The sequence below is a fragment of the Schistocerca cancellata genome, chromosome 5 (genome assembly GCF_023864275.1).
Source record: "Schistocerca cancellata isolate TAMUIC-IGC-003103 chromosome 5, iqSchCanc2.1, whole genome shotgun sequence".
Lineage (NCBI taxonomy): Eukaryota > Metazoa > Arthropoda > Insecta > Orthoptera > Acrididae > Schistocerca > Schistocerca cancellata.
The window spans coordinates 171,694,273-171,720,784 of record NC_064630.1 but is presented as its reverse complement, the minus strand read 5'-3'; the positions used below and the strand labels follow the sequence as shown (position 1 = coordinate 171,720,784).

The following is a 26,512-nucleotide window of genomic DNA, read 5'->3' as shown; positions in this document are numbered from 1 at the left end:
TTTTTATGTTACATTCAGGACCTTTTTCTGAAAGTAAGAAAATTTTAATACACTACAACATGAAATAAATAGTCTTACAAATCTATTTGCAGCTTTACTGTATTGTTCATTGCTAATTTTCAATTATCAGACTTTGGTATGTCAACATTCTTGCTACTGTCAGTCTGAATTGGAATCAGGAGAAATTCCTTTCAGAAGACACGACAGAATTTCCTCTTCCTTTACTTCTGTGAGAGTATGTCGTGTGAGAAACTGGAAATGCAGCAATCTGTTGCAGCTCCTCATGTTTCCCTTAGAGCTGCAGTGGTTTGAAAAGGAACCACGACAATAATTATGAAAAAAATACATAAATGTAATTATTATCGCGATACACTGAGTATAAATTTGAACACAACCGTTTTCCGTACCTGATCGATGCGCAAAACATGCCTTATCGAGACAAATTCTGTCACGAAACTTCCTGGCAGATTAAAACTGTGTGCGGGACCTTTGCCTTTCACGGGCAAGTGCTCTACCAAAGTGAGGACGGGGCGTGCTTGGGTAGCTCAGTTGGTAGAGCACTTGCCCGCGAAAGGCAAAGGTCCCGAGTTCGAGTCTCGGTCCGGCACACAGTTTTAATCTGCCAGGAAGTTTCATATCAGCGCACAATCCGGTGCAGAGTGAAAATCTCATTCTGAAAACATCCCCCAGGCTGTGGCTAAGCCATGTCTCCGCAATATCCTTTCTTTCAGGAGTGCTAGTTCTGCAGGGTTCGCAGGAGAGCTTCTGTAAAGTTTGGAAGGTAGGAGACGAGATACTGGCAGAAGTAAAGCTGTAAGGACGGGGCTTGAGTCGTGCTTGGGTAGCTCAGTTGGTAGAGCACTTGCCCGCGAAAGGAAAATGTCCCGAGTTCGAGTCTCGGTCCGACACACAGTTTTAATCTGCCAGGAAGTTTCATATCAGCGCACACTCCGCTACAGAGTGAAAATCTCATTCTGGAAATTCTATCACAATTTGAAAACAAAAGACAGTTATGCACCGCATATAAAAATGGCTCCTACGTTTGTTAGTCTGACTGCTAAGATTCGAAACATACGAAGTTGTTCAAGCTGCAGCCGCTTGAGGGCAGCATCTACTGGAGGCGTAAAAGGTGGCTACAGATGTAGCTACTGTACATATGCCACTAATTGAGAAAATCGAAGGCGGCGTCAAACGGAACTACACCGCCTGAAAGGGTTAAACAGGACAGAGAAGCGAGCTCAGGCGGAGGCCACAACTGGCGGCCGTCCTGTTCTTATTGGGAGCCTCGGCGGCGTTTCCTGAGCCGGCAGACAGCGTGGCGTCGCGGCGCGGCGCGGCCTCGGCCCACCGGATGCACCTTGCCGCCTGGGCGCCCACCCGCCGCCCGCTAATCGACAACTCTTGTCGACAGTCGTCGCGAGTAATGGAGCGGGGTTGTTCCTGCGTCGACGGCTCATATAACATGCCGCCGAGCAGCACCGCGCCGCGCGGTAGACGGAACGTTTCGCAGCGGGACGGGAAAACTCTCTGTCTCACAACCAGGGTTGGGCAAACGACAGTCGCGTTCCAGCACACTCGAGATTTCCCGATGCGATAGCGTATTGAGCTTGTTCGAACAATCACGTGACTTCTGACCCGCGTGGCGTGGTGTAGCGGACCAAAAGGAAACTACGAACTAGCCACAACAATAAGCTATGGCTGGAGAACACTGCGTTAAATACTATCAACTGAATAAACTCCTATTGTGTTTGAACTGATTTTCGAGTTCAAAAAAGGTTCAAATGGCTCTGAGCACTATGGGACTTAACATCTGTGGTCATCAGTCCCCTAGAACTTAGAACTACTTAAACCTAACCAACCTAAGGACATCACACACATCCATGCCCGAGGCAGGATTCGAACCTGCGACCGTAGTGGTCACGCGGTTCCAGACTGAAGCGCCTAGAACCGCACGGCCACACCGGCCAGCTAATTTTCGAGTTCTCACACAGTTCTGGAATGTATGGATATATAAACATTTAAACATTAAAAAACAGAGGCACAAAGGGCATAAGCACGGGCCAAGGAAAGAACAAATTTGAAGTGAAATGTTTAGCCTTTGCAGATGATATGGCATTGATGACTGAAAACCGAACAGACGCAACAGTTACGCTTGATCTGTTACACGAGATTGCTGAAAAGACTGGGCTAAAAATATCCTATGAAAAAACCGAGAATATAGAACACAAACATAATACAGAAAAGTATGAAAACGAAGTATGGAAAAATTAAAATAGTTGATAGATTCAAATACTGGGGGAGTGGATCCAAGCCAATGGACTGGATAACACAACAAATAAAGAAAGAATAAAAAAGTTAGTATTTGCATATAAATTAACACAAAACTACTACAATAAGAAATCAATATCCATACAAGCAAAGATTAAACATTATAATTCAGTTATTAGGACACAAGCAACGTATGGATCAGAGTGCTGAACACTAAATAAGAAAGGCGAATTAAGAGAACTAGAAAAAAGAGAGAGAAAAATATTAAGAAAAATTCTAGGTCCTGAGAAAAACAAGGAAAATAGGTGGATTAAAAGGAGAAATGAAGACCTATACAAAAATACAGAAAAGATCACAGATACAATGAGGAAGAGACGGCTAAAATTTTATGGACATTTAAAAAGAATGTAAGAAACACGGATTACAAAGAAAATTTTTAATTACGTTAGTAAGTTGAAAAAAAACTCTAGGATGGATAGAAGCAGTAAAGAAAGACGCCAACAAAATAGGTGTTACAGAAGAAATAATACGTGACAGGAATAACTTTAGGCTACTTATAGAAAACGCAAACTATGAAGAAGATGAGCCAAAACCTCGACCCAAGAGAGTGTGGACAGATGAGCAGAGACAAGCAGTTGGCGACAAAATGAAGAAGTACTGGGAAGAACGGAAGAAAAAGAAACACCATAAGTCGTAAGTTGTATGCGGTCCATAGTTGGCCAAATTCATAAATAAAAAATAAAATAAAACATTAAAGCTGATTTTTATGTGAACATAAAAAACAAAGACGAAAAATTTGTCCTCAAAAAATGTTATTTGACTTGGCGCAGTATAATATTTTATTTGTTTATGAGAGGCGGTGATGATTTACCAAGTAGGTAGAAAATGAGCAGTTCACTCTCTTTTCACATAGTAGAAGAAGAGATGAAAACGTTACGATATTTTAATTTGTTTTAAAACATTCAGATGAAACAATCAAGACAATCGATCAAGAATTAAATGCCGAACTAACTCTGGACGTGCGAAAGCTTGGCAAATAGAATCATAAAATGTTTTGTTTATTTATTAGTTGCCGTTGTTACGCATGATCTGAAACTTATAAGATATTTCAGTCCGTATTTAACACTTATTTTTAAAATCCATAGTTCATTATAAACGCTGAGACCTGTCGTTGTGAGTGGTCTAGCGGTTCTGGCGCTGCAGTCCGGAACCGCGGGACTTCTACGGTCGCAGGTTCGAATCCTGCCTCGGGCATGGGTGTGTGTGTGATGTCCTTAGGTTAGTTAGGTTTAAGTAGTTCTAAGTTCTAGGGGACTTATGACCTAAGATGTTGAGTCCCATAGTGCTCAGAGCCATTTTTTTTGAACCTGTCGTTGTGACAGTACAAACAAAACTCATTAGATCACACGCCGATCAAAAGCTGGAACAGAACCCGAGATTTACCGAACTGTGTCGTAAACTGCTCGAACAGTTAGTGTCGTTTCCAAACACAGCACTACCCATAACCAACTCCTGGACCTTCGCCCAGCGTAATAATTTTACACTGTCGCTGCGTCATCTGCTGTTCAGTGTTGTTAACTCGTTAAATGTATATTTATACGGTGTCCATACCGTTAACAAAGAAATAAAAGCAGAGCTTCTACATCTATTACACGCCTTTCAAAATGCTTTTTAAGTGCATGGCAGAGGGTACGTGTCATTATACCACATGTTACGGTTCTTCTCGTTACAATCGCGTATGAAGTACGGGAGGAATAGCTCCCTAAGATGCCTCTATGCGTGTTGTAAATTGGTCCTTTTGTGTTCATGGTCTCTGTGGGAACAATACAAAGCGGACTGAAGAATATCTCTAGAGTCTTCATTTTATACTATTTCCTCAAATTTTGTAAGTAGACTTTCGTGGGATAATTGACGTCTATCCTTAAGCGTCTGCGAAGTAAAGTTCTTCAACACTGCTGTATCAATTTCCCATGAGTAAAACAAACCTGTGACCATTAGTGCTACCGAGCGAGGTAGCGCAGTGGCTAGCACACTGGACACGCATTCGGGAGGACGACGGTTCAAACCCGCGTCCGGCCATCCTGATTTAGGTTTTCCGTGATTTCCCTAAATCACTCTAGGCAAATGCCGGGATGGTTCCTTTGAAAGGGCACGGCCGACTTCCTTCCCCTTCCTTCCCTAATCCGATGAGACCGATGACCTCGCTGTCTGGTCTCCTCCCCCCAAAAACAACCAGCCAACTAGCCATTCGTGCTGTCTAGTGGCTGCGTTAGTCGTCGGTGACTGCTGGTGGCTTCGAACCAGAAGGCACCTCGCAAAAAAGTTGTTAAAATTTTAGCTGTTTAGTTATCATTATTCCCGTATGACTGTAATGCTATTTACATAGGATCGTCAGGCAACATAATGAAAGTCAAGCCCCTATTACACGATGCATTAAGGTGTACACCTATGCAGAAGCTCTTCAAGCTTACATATGGGGAAGTGCAGACTGGTTCACTTAGACCGACATGTCGTGACCGATCACACGATACACGCGGGATAGGTACCTGTCGCGAATCCGGGCACGCGCACAAAACGGTAATAACGCACGAAACAGTGTGTCAGAGACTCGCATGTTCAAAAATTCTGGCTACTTTTCTTTACATTAACAAATGAAAAACTGGTAATTTGTTTATTGTAAATAAGTTATTGTTTATAATTTGCTACATTTATCATAGCTTGTGATTTATTTCATATTTGTAAGGTAAGTCACTATCCAAATACATTTCTTAGAAAATTTATTTGTCTGTAAAACATTATTTATTTTACAATCATAAATTTTAGATAAGTATTTCGTAAATAATTTTAATATTTGGGAGGCTTGCGTGCCTCAGCGATACAGATGGCCGTAGCGTAGGTGCAACCACAACGGAGGGGTATCTGTTGAGAGGCCAGACAAACGTGTGGTTCCTGAAGAGGGGCAGCAGCCTTTTCAGTAGTTGCAGGGGCAACAGTCTGGATGATTGACTTATGTGGCCTTGTAACGCTAACCAAAACGGCCTTGCTGTTTTAATATTTTTGTGGGATCTAAAATTTAAAAACCTCTCTCACAATGACCTGATTTAGCTTCACCGATCAGGATAGTAAAGAACATGCGTATATTAAGGGAATTTTCATTCACAAAGCAGGCTTGTCACATTCACACAGTTCAATACTGTTCTATCCTGATTAAATTGAGCGTAACTTAAATTCAATAAGGCAGTGAAGCAATTTCGAAGTCTCGGTGCGACGAAAATTATCAGTCGATCTCCTAAAAACATTTGTAATAATTATTAACTTTCGGTGATCACATGTGGAAGACCGGAGATCTGCTGGTAAGACCGTGTTAGCGTATTTATTTGAAGTAATAAACTGGATATCTTGAGCATACAAAACGGCAGGTTCGTCCAGTGTAAATCAGACGTTCCCCACTGATCCCGTGCAATATAGCGTAGTAAGCAGACACTGTCAATAATGATGAGTTAAATAATACGCGAACACACTTATTTTAGTTTAGTTCATGTATTAAATTCCTTCTCATACAGAATCTCATCGAGATGGCGACTAGCTCAACAATACATACATATACATCTTCGGTCTTTCACGGCTAATCGGCAAGCACTCCCCATTCTTTTCATAAGAGAAAACAGATAGCAGAGAAGCTATTCCATGGAGTAAATGGACGCTCCAAGGAATAATAAGGCTTGAAACTACTTTGCATTGATAATCATCGTATATTAAAGTTTAGGAATCGGTAAGATAAGAAGAGATATTTCGAGATATGTACTGAGTTATATAATTTATAAAATTTCTGAAAATATCGCGGAGAGACCGTTGCAAGAGACATTACACTGTGCTGGTACTGCGAATTGCTGAAAGCAAGGGCAAACTACAGCCGTAATTTTTCCCGAGGACATGCAGATTTACTGTATGGTTAAATGATGATGGCGTCCTCTTGGGTAAAATGTTCCGGAGGTAAAATAGTCCCCCATTCGGATCTCCAGGCGGGGCATGAAGCGAAGTCGGCGTTCTAACTCATCCCGAAAATACGATACGATATTGCAGCATGCATGTCCGAAGCAACACTGCATCGTTCTTTCGAACAACGGAGGCACTGCAGTATCGTATTTATGCGCAGACTCCGGGCAGGCGACTTTCAATTAAAATGTTCCCCCCTTGCAGGAATATACGTAATGGATGTTAGAATGCAGGTTGTACACTACTGGCCATTAAAATTGCTACACCAAGAAGAAATGCAGATGATAAACGGGTATACATTGGACAAATATATTGTACTAGAACTGACATGTGATTACATTTTCACGCAATTTAGGTGCATAGATCCTCAGAAATCAGTTCCCAGAACAACCACCTCTGGCCGTAATAACGGCCTTGATACACCTGGGCATTCAGTCAAACAGAGCTTGGATGGCGTGTGCAGGTACAGCTGCCCATACAGCTTCAACACGATACCACAGTTCATCAAGAGTAGTGACTGGCGTATTGTGACGAGCCAGTTGCTCGGCCACCATTGACCGGACGTTTTCAATTGGTGAGAGATCTGGAGAATGTGCTGGCCAGGGCAGCAGTCGAACATTTTCTGTATCCAGAAAGGCCCGTACAGGACCTGCAACATGCGGTCGTGGATTATTCTGCTGAAATGTAGGGTTTCGCATGGATCGAATGAAGGGTAGAGCCACGGGTCGTAACACATCTGAAATGTAATGTCCACTGTTCAAAGTGCCGTCAATGCGACCAAGAGGTGACCGAGACGTGTAACCAATGGCACCCCATACCATCACGCCGGGTGACAACGTGCGTTCACCACGATGTCGCCAAACACGGATGCGACCATCATGATGCTGTAAACAGAACCTGGATTCATCCGAAAAAATGACGTTTTGCCATTCGTGCACCCAGGTTCGTCGTTGAGTACACCATCGCAGGCACTCCTGTCTCTAATGTAGCGTCAAGAATATCCGCAGCCATGGTCTCCGAGCTGATAGTCCATGCTGCTGCAAACGTCGTCGAACTGTTCGTGCAGATGGTTGTTGTCTTGCAAACGTCCCCATCTGTTGACTCGGGGATCGAGACGTGGCTGCACGATCCGTTACAGCCATGCGGATAAGATGCCTGTCATCTCGACTGCTAGTGATACGAGGCCGTTGGAATCCAGCACGGCGTTCCGTATTACCCTCCTGAACCCACTGAATCCATATTCTGCTAACAGTCATTGGATCTGGACCAACGCGAGCAGCAATGTCGCGATACGATAAACCGCAATCACGATAGACACAATCCGACCTTTATCAAAGTCGGAAACGTGATGGTACGCATTTCTCCTCCTTACACGAGGCATCACACCAACGTTTGACCAAGAAACGCCGGTCAACTGCTGTTTGTATGAGAAATTGGTTGGAAACTTACCTCATGTCAGCACGTTGTAGGTGTTGCCACCGGCGCCAAACTTGTGTGAATGCTCTGAAAAGCTAATGATTTGCATATCACAGCATCTTCTTCTTGTCGGTTACATTTCGCGTCTGTAGCACGTCATCTTCGTGGTGTAGCAATTTTAATGGCTATTAGTGTAGATACGTGGTTGGCGACATGTGGAAGTCTGGTTCTGGCTGTGAAGCGTACTCGGATAGTCTAATGATGAGGCAACTGTTCGTAATAAGCGGGAAATCAGGGTTCCAGCCCATTTCATTGTCTTCATTCATTTATACAACAGTTGGTTGTTCGTATACGCAGCTGCGAATGCATTTCATACATCCCGAAGATGTTCTCCTGGGTTCAGGTCGGGACTCTGGGCAGGCTACTCCATTTCAGGAACGTTATTCTGTACCAACCATTTCCTTACAGAGGCTCCTTTATAACAGAGTGCATTGTCATGGTGATACAACCTGTCGCCGTCTTAGAACTGTTCCTCTACTGTACGCAGTCTACAATGCTATAAAATGTTTTCATGTCCTTACGCATTTAGCGTTTTCATAAGTGCAACAAGAGGACCACACCCTGGTTAGGAAAAACACCCCACTACCGTAACACTACCTCCTCAGTACTTCATTGTTGACACTAAACACGGTGGCAGGTAAGTTTCTTCAAGCACAAATTCTCCACCGGATTGCTGTAGGGTACAGTGCGGTTCACCACTGCAAATCACTCGCTTCCACTCGTCACCTGTCCAGCAGCGTCTCTCTTCAATACCACCTCAAGAGCTCCTTAGCACTGACCGCATAAATGTGTGGCTTGTGACTGCTCGTCCATTGTACCCCATTCATTTAACTCCCTACGCTTACTCAGTGTGCTAGTTGCGCTGCTGGTAACACTTTGGTACTCACTAGTGGTTCCTTCTGCTATTTCATGTGAGTTTTGACTATAGCCCTGTGCAGTGCTTGACGGTCGCTGAGCACCAGTACGTGAGGCCTACCTGGTCTTCGTTCAGCTGTGTTTGATACTTCGGGTTTCCACTTCAAAGTAACCTCACCAACAGTCGATATGGGCATCTTTGGAAGGGTTGAAATGTCCCTGATGGAATTGTTACTCAGGTGACATTCGGTGCCAAGTTGTAACCTCTCCCTCACTTATCGACCTTAATGACAGTGAAAAATTAAACCGCGTGTACCTAATGGAAATTTGGGAAAAGCAATCGTCACCGAAGTCAATTTGTCGGTAAAGAGGGAGGAAAGGGTTACATCTAAATGAAAGGAAAAATGCAAATGAAACTGGTGAAAATTAATTTTGAAAAGGGGTAAAGTTAATAAAGAAAGTAAATGTGCGGCCGTTACGTTAACAGTTAACTAGCGGTAATTAGATATTTGAGATTTGGGGGAAATTACGGTCGCCAGTCCTAAGGACAATTACTATAGTAACTGAAAAAGAAAGGTTATTACACATATAATTAGCACTAGAAGAGTGGCAACTGAAGGTTGACACGTGTAGTGTGAAAACTGAAAGTTTTTCAGAAGTAATAAATTTCGCTACACTCTGACTTAATTTAGCAAAAGAATTAACAAAACCAGAAAATTGAAAGTTAATTTAGTGACTGAAGTTAATAGTGAGCTTTCTTTCTGAAGCACATCGAAATTCAGTAAAATACGGTTAGTCTTGGACTACCTCAACAATCATTTCAAAAGCTACTTGAATCTACGCAATTTAGAAATAAGAGATTTAACTTTGAACTTGAATTAAATGATTGTGAACAATTAACAATAGTAAAATTTAGTACGTACCAAGCTGAGCTGCAGTCACAGGTAAGCTAAAATACGGTAACATAACTCGCACTCTTAATTTGTGCTTGTGTAATCTAAGTATTGTAGCCAGCTATGAATACCTTAACTGAACTTTGAAATTAAAGCAGTGAAATCGAATGATGCTGGCGTTTGAATTTCAACGATACTCGGGTTCATTCCGGAAAAGGAAGGGACCCTGCTTGGTAATGCAATTGGGACAATGAGCAACAAACGTTCATGCTAAGTTGCTGTAATTTTGTGATGCAACAATTTTAAAAGTTTGAAAAGTTGAGGTCTGCCATACAGTTCAAAAACTTTACGTGCTTCCAGTCTTCCTTGTTGGTTGATTGAAGGTTTGAAGCCGTCGATCGAGGAGGTGGCGACAGTCACTCATTGTCGGCCGTCGCTGTTGCAGAAGCTGGATGTCGGCGCGCTTTCTTCTCGACACGGTCACCAGACGAAACGGGCTCTTGATGTGCGCCAGCTAATGCTTCCCGTCCGCGACACCATGTCAGAAACTATCATCGCAAGTCGAGCGCAATTACATGCTGCCAAACTCCGAAAGCGCGGCAACTCGCGGGAGCTTCACACAACACACTTGCTCCACTGCACCACCCCAGCCAGACTCCCCCTCTGCCCGCGCTCCACGCGACAGAGTTAACCCTACCAAAGATCGTAAACACTTTGGTTCTCCACACGAGCTATCGATGTATTCGTTAGATAGCATAGTTTTCCCTAGGCCAGACCCAGCGTATAAATACAAATAATATTCACAAAACAAACCAACATAAATGCATATATATATATATATATATATATATATATATATATATATATATATATATATATATATACAAACAGTAAAACAATTACAATATATAAAGACACAGAAAAGTCATATATTCAGGTAACAAAATAAGGAAAAAAAAATAGTACAATAGATGGAAATAGGAGGATATGCATTTCCGGCGTTACAAAGTCCACGTTCGAAGAAACTGAGCTCTCTTGACCAATATAGTCTGCTGTTATTGCTACTCTATTAACAACACCGCGAGGTCTGAGGCTGCCCCCCCCCCCCCCCCTTGTCGTAGGTTCGAGCCCTCCTTTGGGCATGTGTGTGTGTTTGTTTCTTGTCTTTAGCGTAAATCAGTTTAAGTTAGACTAAGTAGTATGTAAGGTGTAAGCCTAGGGACCGATGACCTCAGCAGTTTGGTCCCATAGGAACTTACCACCACCACTCCCCCCTATTTTCATATTGGCGGGTCCGCCTCCGGTGACACCTAGTGATAAGCTACGCACTACGTATCACTACTATACCATTTGTCTCACATTTCGCCAAAAAAATTATTATTTGACGGATGAAAATTTCTAATAAATGTCTTATTGCCCTCAGTCACTTGATTTATTCCCTAATGGAATTATTGGTTCCCTTGAGCCAAACAAAAATGCGTGCAGAATGAGATTTTCACTCTGCAGCGGAGTGTGCGCTGTTATGAAACTTTCTGGTAGATTAAAACTGTGTGCCGGACCGAGACTCGAACTCGGGACCTTTGCCTTTAGCGGGCAAGTGCTCTACCAACTGAGCTACCCCTAGCACGACTCACGCCCCGTCCTCACAGCTTTACTTCCGCCAGTACCTCGCCTCCTACTTTCCAAACTTCACAGAAGTTCTCCTGCGAACCTTGCAGAACTAGCACTCCTGGAAGAAAGGATATTACGGAGACATGGCTTAGCCACAGCCTGGGGGTGTTTCCAGAATGAGATTTTCACTCTGCAGCGGAGTGTGCGCTGATATGAAACTTCCTGTCAGATTAAAACTGTGTGCCGGACCGAGACACGTGATTCGTGCTAGGGTAGTTCAGTTGGTAGAGCACCTGCCCGCGAAAGGTAAAGGTCCAGAGTTCGAATCTCGGTCCGGCACACAGTTGTAATCTGTTAGGTAGTTTCAAAAAATGCGTGGATAGCCATATTCATCACCTCAAGAAGTTGTTGAATCTTTCGGAAACAACATTCTTGAGGTACCAACATCAGAAAGGAAAAAAATTTCCATAATTGGTACCCACAGATAAAAAAGGTTTGTACGAAAAATATTTTTCTTTCATTGCGTTTCTAAAAAATTAAATTTCCTACTCGAAGAAAAATGATCAAATGCGTGTAAAATCTTATGGGACTTAACTGCTAAGGTCATCAGTCCCTAAGTTTACACATTACTTAACCTAAATTATCCTAAGGGGCCGGCCGATGTGGCCGAGCGGTTCTAGGCGCTACAGTCTGGAACCGAGCGACCGCTACGGTCGCAGGTTCGAATTCAGCCTCGGCCATGGATGTGTATGATGTCCTTAGGTTAGTTAAGTTTAAGTAGTTCTAAGTTCTAGGGGACTGATGACCTCAGAAGTTAAGTCCCATAGTGCTCAGAGCCATTTGAACCATTTTTTTATCCTAAGGACAAACACACACACCCATGCCCGAGGAAGGATTCGAACCTCCGCCGGGACCAGCCCATGACCAGTCCGTGACTGCAGCGCATTAGACCGCTCGGCTAATCCCACGCGGCCTCCTCAAAGAAATCATATAAACTCTGTATCGTATAGAGATAATAGATACGCTAGGTCTTGTCACCCTTCGCAGAACTGAAACTGTTCTCTTGGATACAACGCCTACACGCACCAATTTACCCTCATTTGAGCTCCAGATCAACACAATATAACACTATCACCGACCACTTCCACAGATGTTGTAGACTAAGGGAATTACACAAGCCAATGATTACCAGTAAGGCATAAAACTAATTCTGGAAACACAATGTTTGTACCACAGTTTTCTATACTTTCATTTAACCGCTCCCGAATGATAATTTATACACTTTGCCTATTTTCAGTTCGATAGTTACAAGATCAGAAAACTTCGGTTTTGTGTTTTCTGTTTTAGGTGGCTGTCTTTTAGAGATTTAGTCGTGTTATATTACTAATGTTCCCGAAATTGACGAGGAGAACACGGTAAATGCCGTAACCCAGCTTTCCAGAAACTGCGCTCTGGAGAAGAGGAATCAAAATAAGCGTACACGTGTTTTGGCTTATCCGTAGATACTCGATCGTTTCTGAGAAAATTACACTCAAAATTTTTGAAGAACTTTATTTGCATTTTAGCAGGCAATTCATTCATTCGAAGTGGTGGCATAGCGCGTAGCGTTGCGGCTTCACGGTTTTCGAGCTCTTTGTTCGAAACCAGACTATTACTTTTATTCAATTTTGTTTTCATTTATCTACCCATATCCGCAGAAGATTACTACACGAATGTGTAAAGCAATTCATAAATCAGAAAAATTAGAAATTGTATTTAGTGAAAGTCCTGTTGTGTGTCTTGTCAATAACACAGGTGGGCATTTTTTGTTTTCCGTCGTTCCTTAGTTGCTTCAAAATTTATAGAGGTATGTTCCTTCCGCGTAATTAAATGAAAGGCAGTTTGTTTATTGCCATACGCATTACGCTTCCTTTATTTGTGAAGCGTCTTCAGTTGCCTGTAATATATGTTTGTTTATATCATATAATAATTGTATTATGTAGTAGTTGGAGTATGTTACTATGATACATCGAACGACAATTTCACCTCACGAAATTTTTGCTACAAAAGTTGGTACTAATCTGAAAAACAAGAGAAAAACCTGAGAAAATGTAACATGGTAACGTACTGTAACTACTACATAATACACTTTTTATATGTGTAAAAAGAAACACCTATTACAGGCCACTGAAGATGCTTCACAAATAAAGGACCGAAATTCGTATGGCAATAAACAAACTGCCTTTCATTTAGTTGCATTGACGGAACATACATCCATGAATGTTGGTGGTGTTACATACTTGTTCCCAAGAAGTGGGTTTTGGTCGTCCAGCATGTATAAACGTTTATAACCGTGGCCTGCATGAAGGGGCTTCTATTCAGCCGATTCTGACCTGCCCCGCTGGTTTTGTCCTCTAATGTGCAGCAAACTATTCCAGAAGAGAATACTGCCAGAGCTATTTTGTTTATCTCAGGAACACTGACAGAATTACAATGGTTGTGCGTGAAAACGCGACGATTATTTGCAGTATACATAAAACATATTCGTTCCCTAATCGTATGTAAAGTATAATGTGAAAACTGATGTTACTATTTTTATGTGTTTCTTAAATACAATTTCATAGGAATAAAACATGAATTTCCAGCTTAGGAATAGTAATTTTAATTATTTTGGTAACTGAAGTACACAGTTCCCCATTATAATGCTCACGAGTAGTGCGCGTAAGTATAGTGCCTCAGGGTTAAGTGGATATATTGGGCACATAGTAGACACCTAGGAAGACTGTATGCGATGCATGAGGCGCAGAGCTTGAAAACAGTCACTTCTGCCATGGGGCTGCCCATAGACTGTGTTAATGGTCGTGCGAAAACTTCTGCCTTACTATTGGATGTGTTTTATTGTTCACCGTTTATAATCTGTTTCTTTTATTTTTTATTTGCAGTGCCAGTGAGAAAGAAGGAACTTCGAGTGAAACGTGCATGCGGATTCTACACCAACGTTACAAACAAGAAACTGACTTCCCCTACCATTTGAGATGTGTTAACTGGTTAGAAAGAAACGTCTATCGTGACAAGAAAAAAAAATTAATTTATCGTGTACTCAGTACCAGTATTCGTGAATTATTGGTACGGCAGATACTAATTACACTTACACACAAACGGACAATTTGCCGGATATTATTTCGAAGTATCAGTACAATGAAGTGGTGAGACGATTTAATATACTTGCGCCAGTCGAACCTCTTCAAGTTTGACACAATCGGAACGTCGATGCCACTGCATTCACGAACATGATTTTAGAACAGCGCGTATAATTCTGTGTAGATCACACTGCACTCTCGCCACTTTCCTATCGCGTTCGCCGGCCGCGGTGGTCTAGCGGTTCTAGGCGCTCAGTCCGGAACTGCGCGACTGCTACGGTCGCAGGTTCGAATCCTGCCTCGGGCATGGATGTGTGTGATGTCCTTAGGTTAGTTAGGTTTAAGTAGTTCTAAGTTCTAGGGGACTGATGACCACAGATGTTAAGTCCCATAGTGCTCAGAGCCATTTGAACCATTTTGAACCTATCGCGTTCCTCTCAGCTGAGGACAGTCGCTGACTGCATTGTCTGCCACACTTCCAGCCTACTGGGACATTTGGCTTAAAAGAACAAAGTTTGCTCTACAATAGCTGGGCCAGCTTTCAGGTATAGCCGGCCGCTGTGACCGAGCGGTTCTAGGTGCTTCAGTCCGGAACCGCGCTGCTGCTAAGGTCGCAGGTTCGAATCCTGCCTCGGGCATGGATGTGTGTGATGTCCTTAGGTTAGTTATGTTTAAGTAGTTCTAAGTCTAGGGGACTGATGACCTCAGATGTTAAGTCCCATAGTGCTTAGAGCTATTTGTACCTTTTTATGAACCAATTGCGACAGATAACGTACTCCTCTTGAATTGCACCTAGCGGGTCGCTGAGCTAAACGTGCCCATTGAGACACTGTAGAGAGGTTTGGTATTTAATTCAGAATATTTGTTATGAATGCCTGTATTCGTTATATCCGTGGTGTTCGACTCCTTGATCATATTTCGCCGGCATATGCACAGCTATCTTGGCTGCGAGCAGACAAGCCCACAGATTTCCATACCCTCTGTCATTTCTACTGTCGTATCAACGTACTCTGACCCTCATATCCCTCCTCGACCTTAATTCTATTGTCTGAACAACACTGCAGAAACACCCGTTCCATCGTTGAGCCACTTCCTCTAGGTCCTTTTCTGTAGCAGGAATCTCACTCTAGAATAATCTCCCGCATCATATCACAGGACGGGGCGTGAGTCGTGCTTGGATAGCTCAGTTGGTAGAGCAATTGCCCGCAAAAGGCAAAGGTCCCGAGTTCGAGTCTCGGTCCGGCACACAGTTTTAATCTTCCAGGAAGTTTCAGGAGATTAGTGTTTAACGTCCCGTGGACGTAGAGGTCATTAGGGACGGAGCACAAGCTCGAAGTAGCGAAAGATGGAGAAGGAAAACGGCCGTTCCTTTTCGAAGGAATCATCCCGCCATTTGCCTTAAGCGAGTTAGTGAAATCACGAAAAATCTAAATCGGGGACGTCGCAAAACGCAGGTTTGAACCGTCGTCCTCCCGAATGCGAGTCCACTGTGCTAACCACTGCGTTATCCCGCTCGGTCATTTGTTAACAGATCATCCTCGTTTCCCAGTATTCCTAGCTCGTGCAGTCTTCTTAAATGTTCTTTCCCGAGGACTCGCTATACCATAAAACACCTATATTGTACACCTATAATTTCTTTTTATATCTACCACTATTATTATTATTATTATTATTATTATTATTATTATTATTATTATTATTATAAGAAGAAGGAGGAGGAGGAGATGCAGTACAAGTACTGCCGGTATTAACATTATTAGTTCATAGTATTTTTTTTTTACTCACATTGTCTCCGTAAACACTCAGATCATTTTAATACTATTTCGCAAATTAAAATTGTTATTTCTTACGTAACTATGATGTAAAAAAAGTACTGTATGTGTGAAACCCTGGTACGATGAAAGAAAGGGCCTGCGGACATAATCAGACATTTGAGGTCATCAGTTCCCTAGACTTGGAACTACTTAAACCTAAGTAACCTAAGGACATCACACACATCCATGCCTGAGCAGGATTCGAACCTGCGACCGTAGCAGCCACGTGGATCCGGACTGAAGCGCCTAGAACCGCTCGGCCACAGCGGGCGGCTTTCAGGACAGTTCTAAGCCGCATTCTCCAGGGGCAACGAAGATGCTTCTGCATCGTTTTCAGTTGGAAATGTTTTATTACCCACAATACAGCCCGTAATTGTCTCCCTCTGAGTTTCATCTCTGCTCACATGAACCGCTGGCTATGAAGGCAACATTTTGGCACACATAACGACCTGCAGGCCTGCGTAGAGAATTGACGGAAAGCACTGGCTGCTGCCTTCTATAACGAGGGTATTGCAAAGTTGGTACAACGCTACGACAGGTATCTAAGTCGGATCGTCGACTGTGGTGATTAGTAGCTGGATGTTGTAGCTAACTGTTGCAAATAAAACAGTTTTGATTTTCACTGTGGTTTCCATTTCACGACCTATCGTTCCTTACTGTCCGAATAGCCCTCGTATACAGTTATTTTACACTAAAGAACATAGTTAATGATACGTGGCGTTTACTAGTAAAAGACAAAGACTTCACTCACAAACTGTCCTTGAATCTAATGAAAACGCAAAGAATCGTTAGGTGAATGAAGAATTGATTTACACGGCTCGATTATGAATCAAATGCGTCGCCTAGAGGAAGTTAAACAAACACACATTAAAATAAACGAAACATCCGGCTCTTTGCCTCACTGATTTTTTTTAAGATTACGTCGTAGTTAATACCATCCACTATTTACGTTTCAATCGATAGTACTGACAACGCAAATAGTCTCTCTTGGCACACCGTGCTTCTTGAAATGTGTCTTAATCAATCTTAACTTTGAGAAACTTCTGTCGGCAGAAGCTTTACTGACTCAAACTGTGAGCATTATTCTGATTGTTGTGTAAAGATTTGGATATACTTCTTCCAAAATATTTTCTGATATGTACTGAATAGTTGTTTTGCGTCTTTGATTGAGTCCTGTAGGTTAGATTTTAAAAGTAGGAGTTACTCATAGTTCGAAAGGCTGTATGTCGCTATTTTCGCCTTATCTAAATATTGTACCTAAATCACTACAATGTTTGCTAAGATCGTCCTTGGATAACAATTTCGAATAATTCATATCGTAAATATAACCAAATCGTTCAAATATTCGTTGGGCGCTTTGAATCAACACTCAGTGTCGACTATTATAGCGTCTGTCATTGTGTTAAAGAAGCTAACTCTGTACTGCATTTCAGCAGATTGTATAGGTTCATCAATTTGTTCATAACCGAACATTCGTTTTTTCTGTGCTATTCTTTTTTTTTTAACTGAGACTTAATTTCGACCGAGTGAGGTGGCGCAGTGGTTAGCACACTGGACTCGCATTCGGAAAGACGACGGTTAAATCCCACGTCCGGCCATCCTGATTTGGGTTTTCCGTGATTTCCCTAAATCGCTCTGGGTGAATGCCGGGATGGTTCCTTTGAAAGGGCACGGCCGACGTCCTTCCCTAATCCCATGAGACCGATGACCTAGCTGTTTGATCTCTTCCTCCAAACAACCCCAACATAATTGCGTAACTACTTTTTTCTACAAACAATCGAGCTTCTGCAACGCCTGTTTCACCCCTGTGTTACGGAATACTTGAATCCAATCATGAAATGAACGTAAAGTGTCAGTAGCTAATTTCAAGTTCACTTGAACCGATTGCCATAGTTTATTTTTATTGTTAACACGTAGTAAAACCTCCTACCACACGTGCGTTGAAACGATAAACTCAAAAGTTGACATTTCGTTCAAGACTGCTTCTCAGTCGCTTAGAGTTTCGCAATCATCAGTTTTATTTTTCGCATCATTCACGCTTTCGATGACATCATCAAATTGCAAAAAAAAAAAAAAAAATGGTTCAAATGGCTCTGAGCACTATGGGACTTAACATCTATGGTCATCAGTCCCCTAGAACTTAAAACTACTTAAACCTAACTAACCTAAGGACATCACACAACACCCAGTCATCACGAGGCAGAGAAAATCTCTGACCCCGCCGGGAATCGAACCCGGGAACCCGGGCGTGGGAAGCGAGAACGCTACCGCACGACCACGAGCTGCGGACAAATTGCAAAAATATCGCTTTTACAGCTCAGATTCTACTATCTCATCGTGTTTCAGACAGAGGTTTCAATGCCAATTTAGTTTTATAAGATTCCATCGCTTGCCTGATTTTGTAAAACGTTCATAAACTTTGACGATGAAGCCGAAAAACGTTTCAGCTATTGTAGAAGTGTTACCGGCCTCTAGCAAAAGTAAATTCCAACAATAGCATTCGCACTGCGTGAACAAAGCTCGTGAGTTAATATTGAGTGTTCTTGTTCTAACACCTTTATTAATGCCAACCATATTGGCACCATTATCGTATCCCTGTCCTCGACAGTTTTGGATTTCTAGGCCATTATTTTCTAGTTCCTTTAAAATGGCATTTGTTTAATATTCTTCCATTGTTTCCGTGACGGCAATAAACCCAACGAAATGTTCTACTATCTCTCCTGTAGAGGAATTAAAAAATCTTAATGTTATTGACATTTGTTCCACACGGCTCGAATCCCTTGTACAATCGAGCATGAAGGCATAATATTTCGCTTGTTTGATTCTGATTATAATTTCGTTGATAACAGATTTGGACGTTAATTGCATTTCGTTAATACGCTGCAAGTGCTCTTCTAGTATTAGATCATATTTGGATAACAGTTTAAACAGATCTAGAAAATTCCCAGTTTCCACTATGGTCTATGTTTAGGGATTCTCGATGCCCTCTAAACACCAGAGTGTGTGAAGCTAAGTATTTTATAATATCGATCAGTCGTGCCTTACCTATTGTTTTTCCGTATTTGATTCCTTTACAGAATCTCATCCATCTAACCGTGCACTCCAGGTGTCCTTGAATTTGGTCATGTCTTTTCAATGTCCTACTCAGATCTTTCCTGTCACAACATCCTTCTCTTGCCATCTGTGTCTGCAAAAGTGAAAAAATGGACATAGAAGGCAATAAACTTTGTCTTGAGATATGAAGTAAGCTAACCTTCTGCGATTTTGCATTTCGCCGTTACTCAATTTTCTAGTAAAATGAAATTTAGTAAAATGCTTTTATTTGCTACTTTGCGGTAACTATCATTAGGTTTCTCTAGGTCTTGTTTGGAAACGTTTTGAATGAAATCATGGCACTGCGAATCTGTTAATGGAAATACTCACATTCGGGATCTAATTCTATAAATGACTCTCTTATATGAACGGTTTGCTCTTGATTATCACTTTTGAAGTCTTTATTCGGCTCACAATCTCGGATCACAGCAGTTTCACCTAACTCTGAGGCTGTATCGGAAACGGTTATGGATTCATGTGACCCTGAAGCTGGTTCTGTTTCAGAAAATAAAGACACTTGGATAAGAGCTCCACTGGAGGCCTCTGTAGCAGTTACACCTGAAGTTTTCTTAAGAAATTTTGTCATACTCGAATTCATAGCTTGGTTGGATACAATCGTCTGTAACTAACTCCGTCCGAATAGGCCTTGGAAGGCCCCAACGGGACCGACCGGCCACCGTGTCATCCTCAGCCCAGAAGTGTCACTGGATGCGGAGATGGAGGAGCACGTGGTCAGCACACCGCTCTCCCGGCTGTATGTCTGTTTACGAGACCGGAGCCGCTACTTCTCAGTCAAGTAGCTCCTCAGTTTGCCTCAACGATGGCTGAGTGCACCCCGCTTGCCAACAGCGCTCGGCAGACCGGATGGTCACCCATCCAAGTGCTAGCCCAGCCCGACAGCGCTTAACTTCGGTGACCTGACGGGAACCGGTGTTACCACTGCGGCAAGGCCGTTAGCATATAATCGTCTCAGCCTTTCTTTTTCTTTTTGATGCACCGGATTCCCATTTTCTCCCTATGTCTCTGTCTCTTGAGGGTCCTCCAGACCTGATGATCTAAAAAACATTTTGTGCGAAGTGCGTCCATAAGTGCAGTAGGGTAATTAAAGTGCTCAATGTCATAGTATACGGACTGTGCGGTTATCATACATGGCATTTTTTTTTAATTCTGTCACGTATGATAGCAGCCAAATAAATACGCCAAAAAATGTCCGGGGACTATAACTTTAATAGGACAACTATTTGTTTACAGCTCGTACAAAATAGATACGTGTTTAAAAGTTTTACTGACCTTCAAAGTAGTAATCAGCATTGTGTATAATCCGTTGCCAGCGATGTGGAAGTCGTAGGATACTCTTACCAGTGCCAGTTGTGTTGACAGTTCGAGCGGCGCGGTCTATTGTCCGACGAATTTGTAGTAGTTCTGAAGTGAATGCCGTGAAGTGTTTCCTTCAGTTTAGAAATCGAGTTGAACTCACGAGGGCCTAAGTCAGGGGAGTACAGTATGTGACATAGCACTTAGCAGCCCCATCAGTCAAACAAATCATTAACAGCTTGCACTGTACGTGCTTGAACATTGTCCTACAAAATGGTTGTCAGGTCCTGCAGAAAGTGTCATCACTTCTGTCTCGGTGCTGTTCATTTTTGGAACACAGCCTACGACCAGCTTAGGGACAGAAGTGATGACACTTTCTGCAGGACCTGACCATCATTTTGCAGACAATGCTCAAGCACGTACAGTGCAAGCTGTTACTGATTTGTTTGACTGATGGGGCTGCTAAGTGCTATACCACCTACTGCACTCCCCTTACTTAAGCCCTCGTCAGTTCAACTCGATTTCTAAATTGAAGGAAACACTTCACGGCATTCACTTCAGAACTGCTACAAATTCGTCGGATAATAGACCGCGCCGCTCGAACTATCAACACTACTGGCACTGCTAAGAGTATCCTACCACTTCCACATCGCTGGCAACGGGTTATACACAATACTGGTGATCACTTTGAAGGTAAGTAAAACTTTGAAACACGTATCTATTTTGTACGAGCTGTAAATAAATAGTTGCCACTATTAAAGTTCCAAGCCTCGTATTTGTATACTGACTTACCATAGCATGGGGGTTCCTTTAGTGTGTACGGCTGAAATTGGTACAACCACACCTTCAGAGATAGAAGACTTGTTCATTCGTACCAGTTTAATAACTTGGAAAACGAATGGGGTGTCACTTGGTAGGATTTGTTTCAGAGAGCTGGAATTAATTGCCAAGACAATGATCTTGCCTGTATTCTCTTTTCCACAGAGCATTGTTGCATTTGTTTGTTGTTGCATCGAAGTGTCAAATTCGGAAAAAGTGCATACCATGTGGGCTGTGAATATGATATAAAGAAAAGTGAGCGTATTTTCCGTTTAACATGCATCTTTCTTTAATACGGCGAGCAACTTCCTCTCTAAGTATATAATTTAATAATTTATTTTACAAAATTTTTTTAGTCTGTATGAACATCTTTACAACAATACAGTCTCCTTCGAGTTCCGTGCGTTACTGCTGTCTAGTGGGCATGCAGTGATTCGCGACAGATATATGCCACGCGAATTGTGTAATGTAATAGGCCTACCAGAACCAGTCTGTAGTTCCAAACTTGTACGCTTGGCGCGCTACCGCGTAGGCGTACACCTTAGATGCACCTTGTAATGGGGCCTAACTGTCATAATGTTGCCGGACGACGCAAGGTAAATACTACTACACTCGTACGGAGCCGCGCGCGGTAGCCGCGCTGTCTTGGCGTCTTGTCACTGTCCGCGCGGCTTCCCCCGTCGGAGGTTCGAGTCCTCCCTCGGGCATGGGTGTTGTGTGTTGTTTTTAGCGTAAGTTAAGTTGGATTAAGTAGTGCATAAGCTTAGGGACCAATGACGTCAGCATTTTGGTCCCATAAGACCTTACCACTCGTGCGGAAACAGAGACGGACAACTAAGTAGCTAAAATTTTAATAGTTTCAACAACTTTTTGCGAGGTCCCCATAGGAGTGAGGCCGTCAGCGGTCGCCGACGCCTAACGCCGCTTCTGTGATCGGTGGACGTCAGCTGACTTCGTGCCGCTCTGGCATATTTACACTCGCTGTCAACATTAGCTACGTAACAGTACTGTGCGCCCTAATAATAAGCAGCTGTTTTGAATATAGTGTTGATCTTCGTGCGGTGCTACACGCAGTGATTGTTAATATTATTTACAAAAGTGAGCGAAGAGGCTGTATTTGGTCCTTGTAGCGATTCGCCATCGACTTTAGTGTCATTTCTGCGACGCATTAACAATTAATATAATAAACGTTCATTTCTTTTATAAGCTGTAAGCTGGCTGCAGTGAGAGAAGGAGGCGGGGCTTGTCTCAGCAGCCAATGTGCTACGAGCCGATCGTAAGCTTCCGCTCCCAGCATCCTCTGCTCAGGGGCCAAGTAAAAGTGTGCGATCAGTACAGACACGAACACGCGCCAGGCAACGCATCTGCAGCAACTATTACCTCATAGCTCACTGCTCGCACACTGAGAAATGCAGGTCGTAATTATCATTTTTTTTAAATAAACCACTTTCAGCTGTATATGAACTTTCACAGGAACACGACTGGTTTCGTGATTTCAAATCACATCTTCAGGTGTACATACATCAATAAAACATTCAGGCTCTGATACTGTTACCCGCAACAAGCAGGGTGTCATAGTTTACGGCGAGGCGGTTGGAGGGTTGCTGCCGCCACTTCCTGGCGAGAAGTAAACGCACTTTTAACATGTCAGTTTGAATTATGACGCCCTGCTTGTTGCGGATGACAGTATCACGGCTTAAATGTTATGCTGACACTTGTACACCCGAGGATGTGATCTGAAATCAAGAAATCGGTCGTGTTTCTGTGAAAGTTTATACGTAGTGTTCAAAAAGTCTCTCCGCAGTGCCGTCTGATTGTTAGCCGCACGTGCCGTGTGATTGTTCGCCTGCCTGGGTTACTTCCCTTCAAGTGGATTCTCCCAACATTCCACTGTTTCGTTTATCTCAGCCAGTGTCAGTATTATCGTTGGTGTGTGTCGTTACGTGTTGACGGGAACGTTTAAGTTTAGTTCCTTTGTTCGTTTGTTTCGTTTTTGTCACTTTTAAAATACTAACCATTGAAGAACGTGTGTTTTTAGTCGAACAAGTGTTCAAAGCTGACGGTAAATACACAGTTTCAATTCGTCAAAGATTTAATTCAGTTTTCCCGGAGACAACACTCCCACATCGCGATACTGTACGAGATTTGATTAACAAATTTCGAAGTACGGGTTCACTGACAGACGCACCGAGAAGTGGTCGTCCTAGCGTTTTGTCTAAGGATAAACTACTCGATATTTCCGATGAAATGTCCATTAGTGCGCACAAGTCAGTAAGAAAACTCGCCCAGGAAATCAACGTTAGTGTTGGAATGGCCCACACAGCCGTAAGAACTTTTCCCATACAAAGCGACAGTCGTGCAAGATCTACAAATACTGATCATTCTACAACAGGGGGGACACTTTCAACATTCAATGTGAAAATTTGTAAGTAAAAATGAATATACAGTAAATTAATAAGTTGTATTTCATTGAGTTTCATTTCGGTATATTCACTGCGGCATACGGCACGCACGGCAAACAATTGTACGACACTGCGGAGAGACTTTTTGAACACCCCGTATGTAGCTGAAAGCGTTTTATTTCAGAAACATGGATAACTTCAGCTGCGGTTTACCTCAACAGAAAACTATTTATCATTATAAGTTTTCACATAAAAAACGGAGGTTGTAATCACCAACCAGTGTCTTCGTCTCACAATATACCTCAGAACAGCCGCGCTTCCTTCTTAGAAACCATACCACAGAACGGACAAGAATGGAAGAGAACTTTTGTTTCTCTTTCAAACACATAGGTCATGCTGTACGCTCTGGCCGTGTTAAATTCTCATTGGTCGAGCCACCGCTCACCCCAAAGAACGTCGTTAAGACAGGCGTCCACAGCTGATCCAGAACTGACTCCTGTATAGATCTCCACCAGTGGGCACAGATTATCACAGAAAAACTGCTCGCGAATTAACAGACGCGTAAAACATCAGGAACTGGAAGTTGACGATTTGTAGTGTCCTGCGATCGGATCAGGATGTGAGGTGACACTGCCTCCAGTTGTGACGTGACTCGTCCAACTCGTAGACGTGGTGCCTGAACACCCTGGAATATTTTCAGATAAGGAAACTCGGTGGGAAAAGGACGAGAAACTCTAAATAATAACTGAGACTGAACAAACTACTGTCGAATCCTAAGATTCACTAACACAATGACTATCGTGTGCAAGCCTGCACGTAACCTATGCAGCTATCTGCCACGAGAAACTAAGTCCCGTCCCGGGAGCAGAGTAACGCAGATTCAGCGTCTGAGGCCGACTGGCATCGGAATCTGAATCCCCAGCAGCGCCGCTTATACAGGGTGGTCCAATAATAGTGACTGGGCCAAATATCTCACGAAATAAGCGTCAAACGAAAAAACTAAAAAGAACGAAACTCGTCTAGCTCGAAGGGGGAAACCAGATGGCGCTATCGTTGGCGCCTAGATGGCGCTGCCATAGGTCAAACGGATATCAACTGCGTTTTTTTTAAATAGGAACCCCAATTTTTTATTAGATATTCGTGTAGTAAGTAAAGAAATATGAATGTTTCTGTTGGACCACTTTTTTCGCTTCGTGATAGATGGCGCTGTAATAGTCACAAACGTATAAGTACGTAGTATCACGTAACAGTCCGCCAGTGCGGACGGTAATTGCTTCGTGATACATTACCAGTGTTAAAATGAACCGTTTACCTATTGCGGAAAAGGTCGATATCGTGTTGATGAATGGCTATTGTGATCAAAATACCCAACGGGCGTGTGCTTTGTATGCTGCTCGGTATCCTGGACATCATCCCAGTGTCTGGACCGTTCGCAGGATAGTTACGTTATTTAAGGAAACAGGAAGTGTTCAGCAACATGTGAAACGTCAACCACGACCTGCAACAAATGATGATGCCCAAGTAGGTGTTTTAGCTGTTGTCGCGGCTAATCCGCGCATCAGTAGCAGACAAATTGCGCGAGAATCGGGAATCTCAAAAACGTCGGTGTTGAGAATGCTACATCAACATCGATTGCACCCGTACCATATTTCTATGCACCAGGAATTGCATGGCGACGATTTTGAACGTCGTGTACAGTTCTGCCACTGGGCACAAGAGAAATTACGGGACAATGACAGATTTTTTGCACGCGTTCTATTTAGCGACGAAGCGTCATTCGCCAACAGCGGTAATGTAAACTGGCATAAAATGCACTACTTGGCAACGGAAAATCCACGATGGCTGCGACAAGTGGAACATCAGCGACTTTGGCGGGTCGCGGCATTATAGGAGGAAGGATAATTGGCCCCCATTTTATCGCTGGCAATCTAAATGGTGTAATGTATGTTGATTTCCTACGTAACGTTCTACCGATGTTACTACAAGATGTTTCACTGCATGACAGAATGGCGATGTACTTCCAACATGATGGATGTCCAGCACATAGCTCGCGTGCGGTTGAAGCGGTATTGAATAGCATATTTCGTGACAGGTGGATTGGTCGTCGAAGCCCGTCGAAGCCCGCACGTTCACCGGACCTGACTTCCCCGGATTTCTTTCTGTGGGGAAAGTTGAAGGATATTTGCTATCGTGATCTACCGACAACGCCTGACAACATGCGTCAGCGCATTGTCAATGCACGTGCGAACATTACGGAAGGTGTACTACTCGCTGTTGAGAGGAATATCGTTACACGTATTGCCAAATACATTGAGGTTGACGGACATCATTTTGAGCATTTATTGCTTTAATGTGGTATTTACAGGTAATCACGCTGTAACAGCATGCGTTCTCAGAAATGATAAGTTCACAAAGGTACATGTATCACATTGGAACAACCGAAATAAAATGTTCAAACTTACCTACATTCTTTATTTTAATTTAAAAATCCAACCTGTTACCAACTGTTCGTCTAAAATTGTGAGTCATATGTTTGTGACTATTACAGCGCCATCTATCACAAAGCCAAAAAAGTGGTCCAACTAAAACATTTATTTTTTTACGTACTACACGAATATGTAATAAAAAATGGGGGTTCCTATTTAAAAAAAACGCAGTTGATATCCGTTTGAACTATGGCAGCGCCATCTAGCGGGCCAACCATAGCGCCACCTGGTTTCCCACTTCAAGCTAGACAAGTTTCGTTCTTTGTAGTTTTTTCGTTTGACGCTTATTTCGTGAGATATTTGGCCCGGTCACGATCAATGGACCAGCCTGTATAGGCTCGCATGACGTGTCTCCCACGCGATCAC

General features: G+C 42.8%; 1 protein-coding gene, 1 non-coding gene and 1 pseudogene across 2 annotated transcripts in view; 2 read left to right on the top strand and 1 right to left on the bottom strand.

Moving 5' to 3' along the window:
• Positions 1-26,512, top strand: part of LOC126188425 (ankyrin repeat domain-containing protein 33B-like) — a 155,669-nt gene that overhangs the window by 91,149 nt on the left and 38,008 nt on the right. The window lies entirely within an intron of this gene.
• Positions 15,390-15,464, top strand: Trnal-caa (transfer RNA leucine (anticodon CAA)). The gene has a single exon. It is a non-coding gene; the product is annotated as a tRNA-Leu (tRNA).
• Positions 19,966-20,083, bottom strand: LOC126189792 (5S ribosomal RNA; annotated as a pseudogene).